This window comes from Onychomys torridus, chromosome 9 (genome assembly GCF_903995425.1).
Source record: "Onychomys torridus chromosome 9, mOncTor1.1, whole genome shotgun sequence".
Classification (NCBI taxonomy): domain Eukaryota; kingdom Metazoa; phylum Chordata; class Mammalia; order Rodentia; family Cricetidae; genus Onychomys; species Onychomys torridus.
The window spans coordinates 51,720,507-51,729,675 of record NC_050451.1 but is presented as its reverse complement, the minus strand read 5'-3'; positions in this window follow the sequence as shown (position 1 = coordinate 51,729,675).

Genomic DNA, 9,169 nt, shown 5'->3' with positions numbered 1-9,169 from the left:
CTAGTTTTGGGAAAGAGCCTGAATAAAAAAGTCTTTCTTGGCTAAAAACCAAAAATGTCCTTGGCCATGTCCACAGCCTTGTACTTGCCAGAGGTGAGAGATTCTTGAAGTGTCTAAGCCAAAAGTGTCTCTGGTTTTACCATGGCCAAAGGCTGGAGATGCCAAGGGTCTCTTTGGAGATGCCCCCAAAGCAGTGCCCCTTTCAGGGAAGCCATACTAAGGATGGACATGACCCTAACTGCCGTGACCTCAACCCCTGGAATGAAAACTGACCAGCTCATCCCCTCCCTTCTCCATCCACTAAAGCCCCATTAACTCCCAGGCAGGGAAGCACAATGCAATCCCTCTCCCTCCCACAGACCCCTCCACTGCCCAGGAGCTGGCCTTCTTTTCCTCCCTCAGCTCCCTACTTGTACCTACCCTCCTCTAAAACTCACCTTCTGTGGTCCATGAATTTCATTTCTTGAAGTTGAGAGACAAGAACCCCAAAGCTTCTGGCTTGGGTGACCTTACTGGAGCTGGAAAAGGTTCGATTGCTGTCAGAACATTAAGATATTCCCATGTTACTGCTGCCTGCTCAGGTGAGTGTGTCCTGAGAACTGAGGACACCAGACTGCAAGCCAGTGTTTTGACATGTCACCCTTCACATGGGCGCAAATGGGAGGCCACATAGACCATAGCAAATCCTTCCTCTGGAGTAGTACTTCAGATGTGCCCGGGGCTGTATGTGCATTATCACAGGGTGTTAGTAGAGAAGTTATTTTGATGCAAAACAATAACAAATATGATATAAGCCTGTAGTGCCGGCACTTGGAAAGTTGACAGGCTAGAGAGGGTCAAGAATTTAAGGTCAGTCTGAACTATACCGCACATTCAAAGACAGCCTGGGCTGCATGAGACCCGGTCTCGAATGACCAATATACAGGGCTATGGATATAGTTCAGTTGGTAGAGTGCTTGACTAATTAATTTCTGTGAAGTCCTGGGTTCCATCCCTAGCCCCAAATAAACCTGGCATGGTGGCACACACACTCCAGAGGTGGAAGCAGAAAAGTCAGAAATTCAAGGCCACACAGCACCAGTTAGATGGCTCAGCTGCTAAAAGTGATTCCAACACAGCCTGATGACCTCAGTTTGACCCCTGGAACAACCTACAGTGGAAGGAGAGAACACATTCCAAATAGTTGACCTCTGACCTCCACTCTCATGCCGTAGCACACACACACTTTAATAATAATAATTTTAGAAGTTCAAAGCTCCATAGTGATTTGTGGCCAGCATGGGTTGCAAGAGACCATGTTTCAAACAAATAACCAAATTAAGAAGTGAATACTACCAGAGTAGAGTTTGGCCCTTCTTGGGAGGCTGTGGGGAGCTTCAGAGAGGAAGTTGTACCAGCATATTTAATTCCCTTATTGCCCACATTGAATCTTCAGCCTTCTAAAGGGTAAGAGTGTTCATAAGAAGCCGAGCAGTGGTGGTGCACGCCTTTAGTCCCAGCACTCGGAAAGCAGAGCCAGGCGGATTCTGTGAGTTCCAGGAAAAGGGCACAAAGCTACACAGAGAAACCCTGTATCGAATAAACAAACAAACAAACAAACAAACAAAAAGAGAGTTCATAAGAATGAAGTGGGCCTTCAAGGTGGAGTACAGTTTCAGCTTCACCTGCCATGTCTGGGCTCAGGATTTGTTCTCTGAATGTTCAGAGGGATCTTGACCTGAGTGTGTAAAAGTCTCTTCCTGCTGAACAGGTGGACAGAAAACTAGACACACACCCTGAAGAAATGAAAACACAGGTCCCATATAAACATTACCAAACGTGCACAGCAGCATTGTTCACAGGAGCCTAGAGGTGGAGGACGCAGCTCGTGGTCATCAACTGATGCCTGGATAAACAGATGTCATGTAATGGCAAAGCAGGGACTTACTCAACCATAACAAAATGAAGTGCTGCTAAATGCACCGTGGACAAACCTTCCAAAGACTGCTAAATGAGGGGAAGGACCACATTTGTATCTTTCCACTTATAGCAAGTGTCCGGAGAAAGCCAGTATACAGGTAGATTAGCAAGTGGACCAGTAGTGCCTCAGCCTTGGGAGAAGAAATCTGAGTCTGGAAAGGGACCCTAGTGCAATTATAAGAATTCTCTAAGACCTTGGCGAGGGCTGCACAGCCTTGTGTAGTGTTGAGAACTATAGACCCATACATTTCATTTTCTTTTTAGTATTTTGGGGATTTGTTTGTTGTTTCTGAGACAAGGCTCTATGTGTAGTCCTGGCTGTCCTGGAGCTTACTATGTAGAATAGGCTAGCCTTCAATTCAGAGAGATCCACCTGTTCCTGCCTCCCTACTGCTGAGATTAAAGGCATGTGCCACCACACCCAACTGGGAGGCAGAGACAGATGGATCTCTGTGAATTTGAAGCTAGCCTAATCTACATAGCAGGTTCCAGGCAGGCCACTGCTACATAGTGAGATCCCATCTCAAAACAAACAAACAAAAAAAAACAAACAACAACAAAAGACTATTCCATAGGTTGACAGTGGCATCTGATGGCTTTAGCTTTGGCCAGTTCTGTCTCACAGGTATGAACTCCACAAGGTGACTCCTTAAGACAAGAGGAATCCCAGCACTCAGGAGACTGAGGCTGGAGGATCGCAAGACTTGGGGCCAGCATGATCCCAACAATAAAAATAGCTAGTTGTGGTGGTGCATGCTTGTAATCTCAGCACTGAGGAGTCTGAGGCAGAAATTCAGGGCCAACCTTGGTTACATAGTGGATTCAAAGCCAGAGTAGGCTATTATGAGACCCTGTCTCTATTAAAAGAGGAAATAGGAGGAGGAGAGGAAAGCTCCAGAGGTGAGGCTATAGATCTTTGAACAAACATCTGCCCAGTCTATATAAGGAGGCCCTGGGTTTGACCCCTGTGGTGGTATTGTGTTCCCCAAAATAGTGTACATCCTAATAAACTTATCTGACATCAGAGAACAGAACAGCCACTAGATACAGAGGCTAGAAAATGGTGGCACTCACGCCTTTAATCCTAGCATTCCAGAGGCAGAGATCCGTCTGGAACCCTGAATTCAAGGCCATATTGGAAACAGCCAGGCATGGTGACACACGCCTTTAATCCCAGGGAGTGGTGGCAGAAAGCAGAAAGATATATAAGGCGTGAAGACCAGAAACTAGAAGCATTTGGCTGGTTAAGCTTTTAGGCTTTGGAGCAGCAGTTCAGATGAGACTCATTCTGGATGAGGACTCAGAGGCTTCCAGACTGAGGAAACAGCTGAGAAATTGGCAAGGTGAGGTGTCTGTGGCTTGTTTTGCTTCTCTAATCTTCCAGCATTCACCTCAATAACTGGCCTCAGGTTTGATTTAATTAATAAGATCTTTTAAGATTCTTGCTACAGACCCCCAATACAGCAAATAATAATAATCACAATAATGATAATTGTTTTAGCAAAGAGTGGATGTAATGATGAAATAATATTAATAATGATGAGGGGACAGCCACAAGACAAAAAAAGGGCAACAGCACAGGTGACAGGGAAAGACTGTCACCATCCCCCAAAGACGACAACATTAACACCGGTGAAATCCCAGCAAGTCCCCACTCAGCGTCATTGGTGTGAAACTGAGGTTCTTGCAGCCCTCCTGTCTCTCTCTTCAAGTCATCTCGTCTGTAGGTGTTTGGGCTTAGGCAAACACAGAACAAACTGTTTCTTGTGTGTGATGGTCCATTTTACAACGTGGAGCACATGTGTATCTTCATGGGGCGAAATTTGAAGTGCCGCTGTCTGTCCCTCCTGCACTGAAGAGAGATGTCAAGGCCAGCCTGAGGCTTAGTGGGGCCCAAATGCAAAATAGAAAGTAAAGTGAGGGATGGAAAGACAGCTTAGGAGTGGAGACGTCTCAGCCTGCCCAAGGTTCTGGGTTGATCTTCAGGACCACAAGAAAACAGATGAACAAACTGTTGTGGGGTGTCCACCAGAGAAGACTGCTTGGTCAGACATGGGCTAAGCCAATAGAAAGTCTTTATGAACCAGCCGGTGACTACATGGGGTGTTCGGGATCCCCGTGTAGCCCTGAGCCCTTCTTGGGGTTGAGCTTTTAAGCACAAAAACCATGTCCTGGGTCAACATAATTCAGTTAACAAGAACCGTTAGCCAGAAGCAGAACTACAGAAGCCAACAGGCAAGGTTAGAACACTTGGAGACTTTCCCAGAACTATGGACTTTGATGGATTAGGTCTCTATTCATTTTGACAGGTGGTTCTGTCTACATGCTGAACATCCATTGCTTTTGCCCTAACATGAGGACCAATGCAACATAATGAAGTGTGATCCTAATTAGTCTTATTAATAAAAACCAGGAGTCAGATATGGGGGTAATAACCTGAAAGATCAGAGACGCAGAGCAGCAGCTACCAGAGACTTCGTACCTCTACAAATCCTCAGACTCCTGTCTCCACCCGCCTTATATTCCTGTCTCTACCTCCTGATTGTGCTGGAATTTAAGGTGTGAGCCACCACCACCTGACCTCTATGGTTAACTAGTGGCTAGCTCTGCCCTCTGATCTCCAAGCAAGCTTTATTTGTCAGAACACAAAATATCACACAACAGCCTAAGAAACAAGTACTCCTGGGCTAGCTCAGTTTGTAGAGTTCTGCCTAGTATTCAGGAAACCCTGGGTTCAGTGTCCAGCACCACATAAACCAAGTGGGTGCCTATAATCCCAGCACTTGGAAGTGTATAGGAGGATCAAAAGTTCAAGGCCATCCTGGACCATAAATGAGCTAACAACCAAACAGCAATAAAAGGAAGTAAGGAAAAACTGTGAAGAGTAGGGCTTGGCGTCAGAAGTAGGCAGATCTTTGGAAGTTCGAGGCCAGTCCAGTATACATAGTGAGCTCCAGGCCAGCCAGGGCTCTAAGCGTTACCCAGCTCTTGATGGAGAAAACTGACCCAAGGCTATGGGGTTACTTGGAGCCTGGTATTCAGAACTTTTCATCTCACAAGATGCTTTCCTGTGAGAACCCAGACACAGCTATATTTTCAATGGGGCAGCTTTGTTTTACCCTGCAGACCTCTTCTAAGGTGGGATGTGACATCTGTGGGTCTAGTTGGAACATGAGTCTTTGAAGCCGTCCTAAAACAGAGCCCCTGAAGAGGACACTGAGAACAAAAGACCCACAAGCAAAGGGACAGATACATTCTTAGCAGGGGGACCCTATGCTACTTTTCTAGGCTATTTGCTTGGATTCTTGTGTGATGGGCCCCCATACCCTAGCACAACTGACTCCATGATGGAAGTACCACTCAGGCCATAAAACTCAGCATGTAGACAGAACCACCTGCCAAAATGGGAACAGAGACCTAACTCATCTGGGAAAGTCTCTAAATGTACTAACTTTGCCTTTTGGTTTCTGTATTTCTACTTCTGGATAACTGTTCTTGTTAACTAAAGTTTGTCAACCCAGAACATGTTTTTTGTGCTTAAAAGCTCTCCCTGGGAAAGGCTCAGGGCTACACTGGGATCCGGAACACCCTGTGTAGTGACCAGCTGGCTTATGAAGACTTTCTATTGGCTTAGCCTATGTCTGAGCAAGTAGTCTTTTCTGGTGGATTCCCCACAACAAAACACGGTTCCATATCACCAAGCTGAAACAAAGCTGTTGAACTGACCTGAGATGTTTCTCAAAGAGCCAGTTTAATTGAACTGATAATGAAGTTGACCCTGACTTAACCCTCCCACAGAAGGGTAACCTGAACAGGCCAGCTCTCAAACTGCCATTGTTGACCTATTGTTCAGTTTACCTGATCTGGCCTCACCAGGAGTCATCTTTTTTGGTTTCTGCTCAACTCATTTTATGAAATGAAGTGCTGCCCAATTCTAGAAGTACAGAATAAAGCCAATTAAGGCATCCTCTACCTGTAATCTCAGAGCCAGAGGCTGAGGCAGGAAGATCAGAAGTTCAAGGCCTTCATGGACTACAAAGAGACGCCCTGTCCCCAAACAAAACAGCAAAACAAAAGCAAAGATACCAAAACAAAAACAAACAAAAACCAATTCCAAGATTTTTAAGCTGTGACTTCTCTCTCTCTCTCTCTCTCTCCTTTCTTTCTTTCCTTTTTTTTTGTCCTTGGCACTCCTTTATCTCATCTCCTAACTCACTCAAACTCACTTGTCAGCAACTCCAGATCGAGTAGGAACCATCATCCCCATAACCTACACTCCGAAGACTCTTCCTCACCACTCCCTCACACAGGGGCCTCCCTTTCCAGGATTCTCCAAATGGGGGGGGGGGTGGAAATCTCACAACAACCAACCACCGAACACAAAGCATGGCCCGAGAAAAACAGAAATTGAACCCTGCTTGTACATTTACTCTCCCAGAGTCTGAACAGGGTGTGTAAGGAACCTTCAGGTAGACACCCTAGGCCAGGCATGGGCCAGAACCCAGGGCACTGGGAATCCTGTTCAGATAAAACACTGAAGACAGGGACTGGAGAGAGACTCCGCGGTTAAGAGGGCTTGCTGCTCTTGAAGAGGCCAGGAGTTCAGTTCCCAGCACTCGGGTCTGGTGGGTCACAACTGCCTGCAACTCCAGCTCCAGAGGATCTGACACCTCTTCCGGCCTCCAAGAATACTCACACATGTGTTGATACATACATGCAGGCACATATAAACATATAAAGAATAATAACTCTCTAAAGAACTGGGGGGAAAACCATTCATGCACCAAATGTTGGCCGAGATGGGAACTATGGGGGCTCTTGCAGATGGTTGTTGGGACAGTCACTGTATTTTAAGAAACGCTCACTTCCTCAGAGTGAGAACTGACCTTTAGCTGGGCAGTGGTGGTGCATGCCTTTAATCCCAGCACTCGGGAGGCAGAGCCAGGAGGATCTCTGTGAGTTCGAGGCCAGCCTGGGCTACCAAGTGAGTTCCAGGAAAGGTACAAAGCTACACAGAGAAACCCTGTCTTGAAAAACCAAAACAAACAAACAAACAAAAACAAAAACAAAAACAAAAACAAAACAAAAAACGCTTTGCATCCTTAGCTGGGGAGCTACTGGCTGATGATGGCTAGCCAATGGAAGGAGAGTCCCTTATGGGAGTGTGTGGCTGCTAGGAGGCATTCCAGGCCCCAGTAGCAAGAATAACCCATTTGCACGTGATCAGCTTTAACTAAACTCAAGGAACTATCGACACACAACAAAAAGAGAATATGAAGTGGGAAGGAGGGAGCTGGTAGGTTCAGAGTAGAGATGGAGGTCCTGGGGACAGATGGATAAAACCAAACTACATGGAATACATGCTACACTTTCAAAGAATAAATACAAATGTTGTTTTTAAGAAGATGACATACACATATCTACTTCCTTCAGAGACACCATAATTTAATAATGAAAATTAGCCTTTCCTGAGAACTACAGTTTTAAAAAAAAGCAAAGAAATATTCTACCAATTAAATTTAACACACACACACACACACACACACACACACACACACACACACGTGTGTGTGTGTTAAAAAAACTTTTTTAAATGCAAAGGGGGAGGGGAAGAAAGAGAGAGAATATGATATGATTCCTTTCAAATGAATTTCCAGAACAGGTAAAACTCACTGAGGATGCAGCAGGTATTCTAGCCCTGGTACCTCTGAGGAGGATAGTAAGAATGACCTGAACACATGCAGACTCAAGAGAAACTCCCAGAGTGATGCTCATGTGCTGTTTCTCCACAGGGTTTGGCTTCCTTGGGTGTTTAGGTATGTTTTCTTTTTTCACATTTGTGTGTTTACAGCATCTCTGTTCTAGTTCAAGCTGCCTCGAGTTCTTCATACAGCCTAAGTTGGTCTCAAACTCATGATCTTCCTGCCTCAGGCTTCCAGGTGCTGAGAGTACAGGTATGTCCTATGCCTGGCCTCAGGTGTACACATGTCAGTACATGTGGGACAGACACTTGTCACAGATGCATTTTACAGCAGGTCAGCTAACATGGAGTACCCCCGCAAGGTCGAAAGGAGTGAGATTCTGCCTCAACAAGATGGCAGGAGAGAACTGACTCATGAAAGTTGCCCTCTGATCTCGACAGGAACGCTGTGGGGCATGCATGCCGCACACACCACACCACACACACCCACTATAACAACAACAAAAAAGTATCTATTTGGTGCTGGGGAGATGAATCCGTGGGTATGATGCTCGCTCTGCAAGTACCAACCCCCGAGTTTGAATGCCCAGCTTCCACATAAAAAGCTAGGCTTGGCTGCAATAGTGCATGGAATCACCGCACTGCCATGGAGGGAGACAGGGGGATTACCGAGGCCTGCTGGCCCCCAGCCAGACTCCAGGTTTAGTTAGGGAGTCTGTCTCAGGAATTAAGGAGGAGATTAGTAGAACAAGAGACCCAACATCCTCCTCTGACTTCTATTTTTTTTTTTTTTTGTTTGTTTGTTTTGAGACAGAGTTTCTCTATGTGTAGCACTGGCTGTCCTGGATCTAGCTCTGTAGACCAGGCTGACCTCGAACTCATAGAGAGCTGCCTGCCTCTGCCTCCTGAGTGCTGGAATTAAAGGCATGTGCCACCATCACCCAGCCCTCCTCTGACTTCTACATGGGCACATACACCACCACCCCCCACATATACCACACACACACACACATACACACACACACACACACACACACACACACACACAAGTACATGTGTCTGTGCTGAACACATACAGAACGTTTTCATGTCAGTGTTCTGATAACAATGCAATATGACAAATACGTATATAGCATCACATCATTAGGTATAACAAGCAGTTCAGAGGTGATTTAACACATACGGGAGGAAGTATGTAGGCTCTATGAAAACACCACATGAGGGACTTTTGCATTGGAGGATTCATGTATCCTTGGGGAAGATGGTATCTTGGGACCAGTTTTCCATGAATACAAAGGGACATTATTTGGAAGAATTGCATAACATCATATCGGAATAATGGTCTCATTCTACAAGCATGTGACACAAAAACATACTCTAAAATAAAACCTGGGTAGGGATGCAGCTCTGCTGATAGAGTTCTTGCTTAGCATGCATGAGACCCTGGCATTGACCCAAAGGACCACATAAACAAGATGTGCTGGCATGTATGTAATCCTAGCATCTGGG